Below are 14,154 nucleotides of genomic sequence, written 5' to 3' on the forward strand. Positions count from 1 at the left end.
TAAGTCAATTCCTTCACAAATTAAGTTAAATCAATTTAAACCAGGGTGCAAACAGGGGTTAGTGCCAGTTTAACTAAACTGATTTTAAAACAGACCTTTAGTTAAACTAGCACAACTCAGTGTGTAGACAAGGCCTTATTAGTGATACTACAATGGATTATGTGCTTCTAACTGATTTTATCAGCCAAGTGAAGGTGCTTAGGGTGGAACTTTATGGTGGCCTTAAACAGAGACACAGCAGCATGCTCTCCTTTCAAATGCAGTACCCAATTAGCTCCTTTTAAATGAGGCACAGAAGGTCCCTGTCATGGGGTGGTATAGACCCCCTGCTGGCTTAATGACTAAAGGGTTAATGGGAAAAATTTCCTGCCTGCTCAGCTGGGGACTATTGGGGTACGTCTATATAACCTGTGGCAGTGAGCCTCCTCCCCAGGCTTCAGAGCCTGACCTGCACCTTCAAAGCACTGTCTATATAGCTATATATAGAGCGCTAGCGCAAGCCTCGCTAACCCATCTATCAGCCTGCAAGCTCGCTGAGATGACTATGACCCCAGCAGTCTGGCCAGGTCCTTAACAAGAAATCAGTAGACACTGGACTAGGCGATTATCCAAGGGCAGAATCGGAGTCAGACTCGGTAACAGTCCCACACAGCTGTAAGAGGGTGCCAACTGGTGCCTCAGACACGCCCCTTCAACACAGCACTTCCGCGCATGCTTAACTTTAAGCAAGTGCTTTAGTGGCTGGCTGAAATCAGACCTAAGACTTCTTCACATGGCTACCTGGATTTACTGGATTTCTTTTATTTGATGCACGTAAAATTTTGATTAGAATATTAACTGTAAAAGGCACCTGTCTAGTGACTGGAAGGGCAAGAGCACATTTGTTTCTTTTACAGAATTAAGCATGCTGTTGGCACCTACAGTACTACTCCTGAGGTCTATGAACTTTAACACCCCATTATTTATATTCATCCAGCTCCTTTTATAAAAGCTAGTGGTAGCATTCATTGGCTGAAGCAGCAAAAGGTCTTCTTCAGCATAGCTGACAATTAATTAAAACTATTCCACATTCAAAAGCTTTCCAGGGTCGATAAAACAGACAGTATCAGATACTTTTGCTAATCAGTTATGAATGAGATCGTCCTGACTCATCTATGGGACAAAGAAAAGGAGTACTTGTGGCACCTTAGAGACTAACCAGTTTATTTGCTCAAATAAACTGGTTAGTCTCTAAGGTGCCACAAGTACTCCTTTTCTTTTTACGAATACAGACTAACACGGCTGTTACTCTGAAACCTATGGGACAAAGTTTCCAACATGCTGCATTTGGCTAAAGAGTGTAATAAAAAAGAACTTAGGCCATGTATTTATTTCTAAAATACAGGGGGATTTATTTGTAAAGCTGGTCAACATTTTTCATGTGATATCTCTGTGATGAAAAATGGGTTTCAAAACAAAACAAAAAACATTCATGCGTTCAGGTTTTTTAATTTTATTTTGGTCAAACTTCATTTTTGTCCCCACTGCAAAAAGCAGGGTGTGGGGTGGAAGACCAGGAAGGACAGTGTACTCCTACCCCTGTACTCCCACCCCTACTTTTTCCAGGAGGAATAAGCAAAAACAATGAGAAAAAAGTGGCTTCCCCCCCATCAAAACATTTTTAAAACATTTAAAATTTTCTAATTAAAAAAAAGTGAAAAAATTCACAAGCACATTAAATAAAAAACATTTTCTTCATTTTAAAAACATTTTTCATCAAATACAGTTACCATTTTTGACCACTCTACTTGTATGAATGTAGAGAATAGGAAAAGGATGCCAACTGGGTATCATCTAAGATAGGATGCTTCAAGTCCAATTAGTAATCATAAATCTCTTATATAATGCTTTTCATCTACAGATCTCTCAAAGCCCTTTACAAGGAGGGCAAATATAATTTCCCTCATTTTACAGATACGGAAGCTGGGGCACTCAGAGATGAATTCCAAAAGGTAGACAGTGTGCTGTTCTTATTAAGGCACAGAGAGTATGCATTTTACTACTTATTTAAACTTTTAAACAATAATGCAGCAACAAGGGTCTGCTGTAAGCTTCACAGCCATCGTCTGTTCTGCAGTACAGAACCCAGCCTTCCAAAATGGAGAATAACCTCTGGTGACTACAGCCACATCTCACATCTGCGGAGCAATAGCAGCAGCTCCACAAACACACACACCCAGCAGGTTGAGCAGGGAACAGAGCTCTAGGCTCCTGACTCCCAGTCCAATTAGGATATCTGCTGATGAGTTACTTGTGAAAATCCTGAATCAATTACACTGATAAAGAAAATCCTGAATCAATTACATTGATAAACGGGTACAGACTGGGGTTGATGACTTGCTTGCAGGACCTTTTGAAGGTTGATGCTCTGCCCCTTTTAAGACCTTTGTATGGTCTCTTCCGGGAGGACCAAGAGGGGAAATTAGGGTTGCAGGGTGTCCAGTTTTTGATCGGAATGCCCAGTTGAAAAGGGACCCTGGCGGCTCTGGCCAGCACCACTGACCGGGCCATCAAAAGGCCAGTCAGCGACGCAGTGGGGCTAAGGCAGGCTCCCTGCCTGTCCCCACTCCAACTCCCACGTGTAGGGGCAGCCAGGGTGCTCCACATGCTGCCCACGCCCCAAGCCCTGGCTCTGCAGCTCCCATCGGCCGGGAACTGTGGCCTATGGGAGTTGCCTGGCCACGCCTCCATGTAGGAACCTGAGGGGTGACATACTGCTGTTTCCAGGAGCTGCTTGAGGTAAACGCCGCCCGGAACCTGCACCCCCTCCCGCGCCCCAACCCCCTGCCTCAGCCCTGATCCCCCTCCTGCCCTCCGAACCCTTTGATCCCAGCCCTGAGCACCTCCTGCACCCTAAACCCCTAATCTCCACCCCAGAGCCTGCACCGCCAGCCGCAGCCCTCCCCCCCATCCCTGCACACCATGAGCTGTAATCACACCACATGACTGCAGTGCAGACATGCCCTTAGATTCCATTACCCAGCACTAGAGCAGATACAAGTAGCTCTAAGGGATTCTACAGTCTGAAAGTCACTGTAAGGGGAACTAACTTGCTCCTCACCTGTGAAATTGGCCCTCAGGCTCTGAATAAGATTCTAAATAACTTGAAGGGAAGATTTTCCTCATATTGTGTACATTTTAAGATAGGGATCTTCAGTTCTGAATTTAGACCTTCCAATACATTACGCACTATACTGCACGTACATTCAATTCAGCAGATCTTCTCCTCTCCCAGCTGTTGTTTGCTCTGTGGCTTTTCTCTGATCCCCTACACTTCTTTGTCAAATTGTCTTTGCAATACATCAGGTTGGGAAATGATTTTTTTCCTGCAAAAAATTTCAAACCAAATGAACAATTTTTCATTTTCAAAGTTTTCTCTAAAATGTTCTGGGGTTTTTTTTTTTGGGAGAAAAACCTGATATTTTTAAATTTTCAGATTTTTTTCCCAATTAAAACCTGGACTATTTAGACAAAAGGGATTTTTTTTCAAAAACCTCTTTTTTTTAAATGAGCAAAGCCATTTTTTGTAGAAAAATGTTTTGATGGAATTTTTTTTTTTTTTTTTTACCAGCTGTACCTCTCAGCCATCTGATATAGTTATTAACATTACCAAAAAATCCCCACTAATCCAAGAAAATCTATACAACAAGTTTGGTAACCTTTCAGAGACATGCTATATCTAGACTGTGTTTATACACTACTTTAGTACTTAGTGACCGCAATGAAGCAATGCGGAGATCCTTTGTGGGCATGAAAACTGAACTGTGCAGTCACTGAGTAAAGGCAAGTTCTAGTCAGGACTTAAATTCCCAGGATCCAAACCAATAATTTTTTTTGTAAAGGGGCCAGCCTATGATATGAGTGGCTCAGACTTCTTTCAAGAGGGGAGAAGACACCCCGATACTCTGTCACAACTCATGCTGACCAACCTGTACCATACCACTGTAAAATGCCAACCAAATGCTACATGACAATGTATTAGCAAGACAGCTATACTGATTTCTGAGAGATGCCTAACCTCACTGTAGATGAAACATACTCAAATATGAAACATAATATTAGTGCACCTCTCCCATCTGCTCAGAGCAGATGGAGTCTCTCAGCATTATCACAGTGGAGGCCTCCAATAATAAAACTGGAAGGGCGTGGGAGAGAAAAACAAAACAGAATATGGCAAAAAGAGACTCATGATTGAAAAAAAAAAGCAGAGTACAAAAATAAAACCACAAGTGATAAGTCATTAAATAAATGCATACTACAATTAGCCTCTAGCCCTTTTGGTTTCAGGCGATGGGGCTTAACAGCAGTGGAGAATAATTCAGACACATTTAAATGGAACATCGGCTGGAGTCTGCAATTAGAGCGTTGTGGTTATACTAACAGTAAATTTGGGCCATGATTTGTAAGTTTACAGAGCAGTGAATTTGGTCCCATGTCTGAAATAGAGGAACACAAGACTCTCTAGATCAGCAGTTCTCAAACTTTCGTACTGGTGACCCCTTTCACATAGGAAGCCTCTGAGTGCGACCCCCCTTATATATTAAAAACACTTTTTATATATATTTAACACCATTATAAATGCTGGAGGCAAAGCAGGGCTTGGGGTGGAGACTGACAGCTCATGACCCCCCATGTAATAACCTTGTGACCCCCTAAGGGGTCCTGGCCCCCAGTTTGAGAACCCCTGCTCCAGGTGACGATTGGATTACACAGAATATATGAAACCCTGCTAGGTTCATCAGCTCTTCTACTGTTAATCAGTGAAACACGCTCTTACATGCACAACACCGGGATCTCACAACTCCAACCAAGGAAATGGAGGTTTAATTCTCCATTTGATAAGGACAGTACCATTAATGATGGCATTAGCACTGAAATCAACTGTATATGCTCATCAAGGATAGACAATCTTCCAAGTATCTGATGCAGAAGCAAAATAAACAAACCAACCTTCCCTTTTACATACTCAAGATGATATATTGGGATTTGAAGTTAGCAGTGACCTAGCAGACACAGTAACAGCAGTAGTAACAACTGCAACAGGGGCAGCACACACCTGAAGGAAAAGGCTCTCAGGAGTCCTTGTGGATTGCCACAAGTTTGGTAGCAAAGAAATTTTTCTCTTAAAATAAAACAAAATTCTGCAGAATGTGAGCCTTTACATAGCCATAAACATGGCAGACGAGACAAATGGAATTCAGATGTTCATTTTAACACTTCATTTATTAACAATTCAACCAACATTAAATAATTTGTGAATATGATGACTGAACATTACATTATAATTTGCAAACTAATTCAGTTATTTGTAGTGTTTGTTTCCCTTCCCTTGTAGCGTGTGATTTCTCTTCTGTCCTTTTAAGCTCTTCTACTGAATCCAAACTTACTGCAAAAACGTTGGGAATGGTTTTGTTCCATGCATACTAGTGAGTGAATCACTTCCCACATCAATACAGGGGAACTTGATGCTCACAGACTGTGTCCTCAATGGGCCAATTTGCAAACATAGAGGGGCCTTTACATCAACTGTGGTTTTTTTGATTTGCAACAGGACTGATGGCCCCAAAGTGGTTCATATCCAAAGTAAACCAATAAAGATAAAAGGAGCCAATGATCATCAAACGGTCTTCTCAGCAGGGTATTAAAATAGCACCTTCAATTTCAAGCTACTACAATACTATAAAAACAACCTGAGCTACAGGAAGTTATCACCCATTTTATCAACCTCATTAAAATGGATTATACATAAACTTAAATCAGGACTGTTTTAATTATTATTTGCATTGTAAAGTATGAGATATAGTGGAGCATTTAGAAATAATCCTGGAAGTTGGAAAGAGCAGTGCCATGAGATGTGGCTATTAAAGTTCCACACCGACTTTGCACAAAGATTATTTAAATTACTGTAACTGGCCAGAACCTCTTTGATTTAAACTACAATCTCAGAACTAAAAGAAAGTGGTGGATTTTCCACCTTTTCAGATCTGCACATCAAGACTGGATGCCTTTTTGGAAGATATGCTTTAGCCAAAATACAAGTTAGTGGGGTCAATACAATGGTAACTGGGAGAAATTTAATGGCCTGTGATATACAGGTGGTCAGACCAAATGATCTAATAGTCCCTTCTAGCTTTAAGCTCTATGAATCGATGTTAATTACAGAGAACAAACATGTTTGGTAACAGTTAATTGTCATAACTGAAGCAGGGTTGTAGACCATATGCACCACAGTAAACAATTATTAGTTCAACATGGAAAATGTGTTATGGGCTAATTATTTAGCTCTGTGTCATATTTAGAGAAAATGTACACAATGCTATATGTCTATATCTAGGTGCATCCTCTAACAAGGTTGATGAATATTTGGGGGTGAGACACTAGGTCCATCATGAGAGATCAGGGACATGTTTCTCTTCACTTAATCTAGAGTGAGTGAAGACTCAGTCCCAGTGTGCATAGCACAGGCAGAAATCAACAGACACATTAATCAGTGTGCAGATTTTAGTTTGCTGGAGTGCACTCCAGACTTGTAGAGATTATGGTTTTACTAATTTTCAAAAGGTAATGGGTTATTGGCATGGTATTTTACCAAACTTATTCCACAGCTTCAACATACAAACCATGGTGTGTTGACAATCATCCACGGAGTGTTTCCCCCAACCTGATTTTTAATCTTTTCAAAAAGAATATGTTTCGCCATGTCTTAAGTTACTGATAAATTACCTAATCAAATATATACTGTCACCCTCACCTTTTAAAAGCAACACGAACCCTGAAACTATCCTCTGTTCACCTGGAGGGAATAAAGCTCTGTATCTTAAACAGCTCTGATCAAATTCCAGCCAAAAATTTAAACAAAACAAAGTTTAAGCCTATTGTGTTTTCTATGCTAAGTACTATAGATTAACCACAGAAACAATACAGGGCCAGCACACGGCACCACCAGACCATGTACTTTGTGAAACATACAAACTATGGTAAGTAATGACATTAGATTGGAACTGAGCAAAAAATTGGAATTTCTGTCCCATGGGAAATTAGGATACTTAAATATTTATTTTCATCCCAAATTAGGATGAAAAGTTGACATATCAGAATTTTCCCAGAATGAAGAGTTCTGAAAATTTTTCATTTAGAAATGGTGAAAGGTTTTGTTTCAGCATTTTCAATTGAAACTGACCATTTGGATATTTCCAAATCAAAGTGTTTTATTTCAGTTTGCTGAACTGACACTAAATGTTTTGTTTCAAGTCAGTTCAAACTGAACTGCATCTACCTGTGGTGACACTTTGCATCATGGGAGTTGTAGCTCAGGTGTCTAGTGCCCACATTCTCTCCTATGGACTAGACGGCCTAGCCAGACAATATCTCCCATGATGCAATGTGATATTGCCTCTGATCACGCCTCACGGGACATCATACAAGATATAGTCCAGCCAGGGAGCCTGGCCCACAGGAGAGAATAGGGACATCAGGCAACTGTCCTATCACTGCCACAAGGCAATCTGGCACCATCAGGAGATGCAGTTTAATGCTGAACTCAAAATGGAACTGTTTGTTTCAGGCCATCAAAGTGAAATATTACAATTTGGGTCAAATCAACTCAAACCAAAATATTTTCAGTGGGAGGAGCAGGTTAAGAGAACACAAACCAAAACCACATTTTCCCATGAAAAGTTTTAATTATGTAGGAACTGCATTTTCCATCAAAAAATCATTCTGATGGAAAATTCCCAACCAGCTCTACCTTAGAGTTACTGTGTACCAGAGGGCTACATTATTTCATTCATCCAGCAATTCTACATACACAGCCTCAATTAACCAAGCATAATATTACATGCCCAGCTACATACAGATGGAGATGGGTCCCTGCACTCCTTACTGCACATAGGGTCCAACAAAACCTAGGCCCACTCTTGTTCAGGACACACTGGCACTTGAATGACTTGGTGGATACAGCAGTTTGTAGAATAGTTAACCAACATCAATTTCAAAATAATGCCAACATTGTCTAATACCTGTCATGCTTAACTGATTGAACTAGAATATATTTTTAAACAAGAAATTAACCCAACAAACCCTGTACTCTCACTGGAACACGACAATTGAAAATTAAGTGGGAGTGAAACACTCCAGGTGCTTAGACATTTCCCTAAGGTACGAATTTTAAAATTTCAATGAAAAATTGAGAAAAATTTTTATTGAAACACTCCTTGGAAATTCCAAGGGATGTCTTTGCTGAGACTGAGAACAGAGCTACCAGACAACATTAAAGAAGAAGGCAAACAAACCATAACATGACTTTTTCAGTCAGATAATCCCCTCTTCTGAGACAAAAACAGCGCCATTATGCAGAGGTTTACATGCAGGTGGATCAAAGAGTGGTGAAGAGAGCTATGGCTGAGCTGAAAAAAAAAATCAGTTTCCAAGTAACTGTCTTCATGTCATTTACTCAGACAGTTTGGCGGAATATTAATAATCTTGAATGTAAAACAGAAAATCTGGAAATTTAAAATTATCCAGATCAGAACTAAAAAAAGACATGAAGGAAACAAAAAGCAAAAAAAATGTTCTAACTCACTCGGCTACATCATCAACGAAAAAAGCACTGGATTACACAGTTGTCACATTTAATAAACCACATTAAACTTCAAAAAATAAATATGACCATGCAGGGAGAAAGGAAACAACATGGATTAACTCCTAGAGCAGAGGTTCTCAAACTTCATTGCACCATGACCCCCTTTTGACAACAAAAATTACTACACGACCCCAGGAGGGGGGACAAAAGCCTCAGCCCACCTGACTCCCACTGCCCCAGGTCGGGGAGCCAAAGACCGAGCCCCACTCCCCTGGGCGGGGAAGGGGTCAAAGCTGAAGTCCAAAGGCTTCAGCCTCAGCCAGCGGGCCTATAACCTGAGCCTTGCTGCCCGGCAAGTCTAAGCCAGCCCTGGGGACCCCATTAAAATGGGGTCCCGACCCACAGTTTGAAGAACCGCTGTCCTAGAGCAATGGTGGGATGTCACATGATACACAAAAGCTGGGAAGATGTGACTGATCTTCTTTCTGCTCCCTTAATTCCCCTCTTTATAATCATTTTGCCAATTGCTGACCTTAAACACCAACAATGGATACATTCGCTTAGTTTATCTGTGCAAGAGGTTGGAGGAATGAAAGGTTCTGAAAAACAAGCAGCATGATATCATATTGAGATAACATGGCAGCAGCAGAATCAGATTAGCCCTTGGGATACCCTTTAGATCTTATTGCCTTGCAAAGGGTCAGTGAGATATTCAAAATAGCATGTAAGTTTTTGGTTGGCAGGCTCCCCCATTGGATCAAAGAGTAGAGATTCCATGAAGGTCATGACAATGGAAGCTATCATTCAAGGGGGATGGCAGACTCAAAATGTCAACAGCAAGAACAACAGACATGAAAAATAACAGAAGGCATAAAAATCATTTACTGAGCCATCCAGAGAGACAACAGAACAGCAGGCCTCAATATCACTTTATGTATCTTGGATCCTGCGCTCTAAACACAGCATGGAAAACAACGAGAAAGCATGCACCTCCCTGGAAGCAAGACAGGTCATAGTGGTAACTATTTTAATGAACAACTATATTTTGATGTCTAACAAATGCTTGTTCCACTCACACAGGAGAGATCCTCCACTGGGTTAAAACTTTAGGGCACTGTGAACACGCAGAAAGGTGCAAAGCAGCCAGAGCACTCCGGGACTGGGACCTCTATTTATATCTGCAAAACTAGGGGTGCAGTTGTGCATAAATATATTTCTGATACATTCACACTTTATTCTTATGCATTAGTAACGTTTAAGATTTTTTCAGTAAATTCTGTGAATTTAACCGTGTTCTAAACTGACTGTAATAAAGCAGGTCTAGATGAAGCAAACCATCTCCTCTTTTTAGAGTCCCATGGAAAAAAGTCAGAACTTTTAAAAAAAAAACTAGCAAGTGATTACATAGTTATATTGGAGTAGAACTTCACATGATGCATATTAAGATTCTGAATCAGCAAAACAAAATTAAGTACTTGCTTATGTATTTTGTTGAAACAGAGTCTAAGAGTGCAGCTGAAGTTGAAAAAGCAAAAGGGTGTGAACAAAAATCAGATTATTTTCAGAATCGCAGCGAAAAGACTTAGTACAACCAAAAATTACTCAATACAGAGGTGTGCAAAAATACGTGAACAAATTAATCACTGGACAATCTAGCCATAGGAGAGCCTTTCCAGTGAGCAAATGGTCTCTATATGCAAATTTCACAACCAGGTCTGGGCACCACAATGGAACAAATATGCACAGATGTTCCGCATGGAACGTAATATGAGTATTTGCATTTCTGACATGCCTATGTGCTGTTATATTCAAGTACAGGCATAATTTTAAAAAGTCACTATCAAATATCTTATATCTGCTTAGGTCCATATCACATCAACAGACACAATTTATTCATATAGCAAATACAGTAAATATTAGATTTCCAAAAAAATGTATATATAAAAATTCTGTGCCTGGAGATCAATGACATCAACCTATTTCCTTTTCCCCCTTTTACTGTACTCACTTGCATGTAGCATAGAGTATTGTTGCTGTGTGGTGTTTGTGTGCGTGTGTTTTGTTAAGGATTTGAGAATTGAGTTGATTAGGCTACGTAAAGACAACTACTGTTTGCATGTCTGTTTGATTTCTGGAGTCACTCCTCAAATAGCAATATGCCAGGACTAGGAGGATCGTAAAGGAGGAATCTGCATTCCTACGGCCACCCTGAAAGAGCAATTTATCCTATCATCATCATGCAATTCTGTGCTAAATTAAGCAGGACATCTGTACAATGGAGCAGACCTACACACCAAACCTACCACAGATGGGCTACAGACTGGTTGGTTAATCTGTTCCAAATAAATGATCTTTGTTTTTGAAAGAAAAGCCTGTAGGTACTAGATACATTAACTTTCATTTTTATGGCCTGCTTGAGCCTATTCAGATGTTGCACATATGTTCAGCAGGAAATGGAGGATACAATCTATGATTTACTGCTGTCTAAATGCTGGAAGCAGGAAGGCACAGAACAACAGTTCTCTGCATGGGCACAAGTGGCGCATGAATTTTTCCTCATCTAGAAAAGAAATAGGACTTTGAGAACTCTCAGCTAATAAAACATTTCCATAACTATAAAATCTCTTGAAATTTAAAAGGACAAAGTCTTCACTTCAAGTTTGCAGATGGTAGCATTATTTTCTCTCATTTAAAAAAAAAATATTTATATGCACCAATAAGGCCTATGCCTGGGACATCAGACAAAAAATGGCTGCTACCCTATAATCTTTCACTCTTAAAATGTTGTTAGCTTTCTCACAATTGGGGCACTGTTCAGTATTATGCAGTATACTATCTTTATACATTTAAAATATTATTTAACTTCTCAGGAATCATGCAAAAATAAATGCCATTTTTATTGGCAACTTCAAGTTTATGTAGCAGCTGGTACATTATATTTGATATCAACAGGGTGTTTGTTTAAACTCAACAGACTTTTTTTTTAATGTCTCTGGGTAAAAGTAACTTGCATAGATTTACATGGACATTTCAATTTATTTTTTCCCCATTTTCAAATATAATAAAGAGAACACTGGAAAATGGCTTGTTTCCAACTAGCTACACATAATACTGTATTCTCAATTTCTTATAAAAGTTTTAGCTAACAGTTCCATAATATGAAGCTGATCAGATCTTTAAACTATATCAGATCTCTCTAAGGAGTAGGACCAAACCTCATGAAATCTCTCTTTCCTGGCAAAACTGCACTTGCCTCCTAACGTCCAGGCCATTCCCCTTTGGAACACTGTGAGCTGGGCAGAAGACATTCTTGACACTTCTGAGTGCTTGTTTGGAGAGGTCTTTTCCTGCTGTCTGCAGCAGAGGGAAGTAGAAGAAAAAACAGACTCCCTATGCCCTGATCTCCTAAACCTAAAATGCCCACCAGAATTGGAACCATAATGACTAAATGAGACACTTCAGGGAATACAGAAAACATTAAAAAAAGAAAAAAACTAGTCAGGCTAAATCCTCAAGATGTACATCACAGATTATTTATGGAAAGATCTGTTAAACAGCTCGGAACTTTAGCAAACCGATAACTCTGAAAGGTCAAAGTGTGGTTTTACATTGGTGTACTGTATAACGTCAAACACTGGGAAAGGTCAAGAACAGTCAGGATTTTTAAATAAATTATTCAAATCCTGACACTGAAGATTTATCTAATAATTTATCCATACAGTGGTTCTGATTATTTGTCAAGTCCCCATTTATTACTGAATTGTTCTATAAACACTGTTCTGGCATTTTCATTTTTTAAAAAGTATTATTTCTTCTCAATTGTGACACCATTTTGTGGGAAACAATACCGAGCTATAATTTTATGTTGTAACTGTGTTGCTTTAGCAATGTAGGAGGATGTAAGAATGATTTCCCCTCAATAGATGCAAGTGAGATGATCTAATAATACACCTCTTTCAAAACCTGCCAGGAGGTGGTGGTGGTGATAATGGTTGTGGTACCTGACAAAAGACCAGGTGATCTAGAAAAAGGAGACTTCTATTCATCATCATCATCATGTTCCCATTACGCTTCTGGCGTTTAGGGCAGCTATGATGCTCCTCCACTCCTGTCTGTTTCTGGCAACTATTTCAGTGAGTCCCCAGCTGTGCCCCAGGTTTTTCAGCTCAGCTTCCACAGCTCTTTGCCATGTTGTTTTTGGGCAGCCTCATTTTCGCTTGCCTTCATGTATCCACCTTTTTGCTACTCTGGTGATGGAATCAATTTCCATCCAAAGCACATGGCCAATCCAACTCCAACACTTCCTGGTAATGATGGTGCTCATATCCTCTTGGCTGCACAGTGTCAAAAGATCTTGGTTTGAGATTGTTCTGGGCCAAAAGATACAGAAGATTTTTCTGAGGCAGGTTGTATGGAATGATGACAGTTTGGACATGTCATACTTTCTCATTCCCCAACATTCTGCACTATAAAGTAGTGTTGAAAGTACGCAGCTCTGATAAATCTTGAGTTTGGTTTTGGTGTTGTATTTTGAGGATTTCCAGACTGCATTTAAGCTCCTGAAGGTGTTCCTGGCTTTACTGATTTTGTTCCGGATGTCTTGGTTTGTTCCACCGTCCTGGCTGATGGTGCTGCCCAAATATGTGAATGTTTCTACATTGGTGAGAACATAATCTATCTGTACTGGTGATGGCGCTATTAAAGGTCATGGAATCTATCTTACTGTGGTCGATTTTCAGTCCAAATTGCTGGCTGAATGTGTTGAGTCGACTTGTTTTTTTCCTGTATATGGTGTTGGGTATGCGATAGGAGAGCGAGAATTCTATTTGTGCTATGTCATAATTACATTTGGTCTAAAATGCACGTTCCTCAGAATAAATGAACTAGGTTTTTGAATTGCCCTGCACAGGAACTAAGCAAGCTTTGAAAAGTCAATGTGAGAAAATGTCTCTTATTTATGCATATAGCTATTATAATAAAATTATATTAAAATAAATTTTGCTGCTGTTAGACTTAGGATAAATTTGGTCAAGTGGAATTGCAATTATTAAAGTTTCACAAGTTCACTTAAATGCAGTTGATAAATGATTTTTTAAAAGAACGACAGTGGGATTCTTTTTCAGTATCAGTAGAGTCAAGCTAATGTACAGACACAGAATACATACAGACTGCAGGTATATGTTACAGTATACCAATGCGCATAGATGCTTATATTTTGGTAGAAAAGCTAAAAACAGGAAGGAATTGCTGGTTTCAAAAGCATTTGAATTACAAAACTATTTAATGACATAATTGTACAGATGAAGAGCTTAGCCTTAAGGTAAGGACAGCTTTCAGGACAATTAAAAAATGCTGGCTCTTACACACAGAGTCTTACATTTATCAAGGATGAAATGTTAAGAGTACCATATTCAACTGTTATCTGTCCTCAAGAATAAGAATGGGTTTCTGGTAGTGTTTTTGAAAATGGATGCCTTGTATGTCAATCGCTGGTTAGAACCGGAGACTGATATGTCAAGTCACATGGATTATGA

At 39.6% G+C, this 14,154-nt stretch overlaps 1 protein-coding gene across 2 annotated transcripts in view; it reads right to left on the bottom strand.

Moving 5' to 3' along the window:
- Nucleotides 1-14,154, bottom strand: part of LOC102938927 (histone-arginine methyltransferase CARM1) — a 136,397-nt gene that overhangs the window by 73,007 nt on the left and 49,236 nt on the right. The window lies entirely within an intron of this gene.

Source organism: Chelonia mydas, chromosome 5 (genome assembly GCF_015237465.2).
Source record: "Chelonia mydas isolate rCheMyd1 chromosome 5, rCheMyd1.pri.v2, whole genome shotgun sequence".
NCBI classification, from domain to species: Eukaryota; Metazoa; Chordata; order Testudines; family Cheloniidae; genus Chelonia; species Chelonia mydas.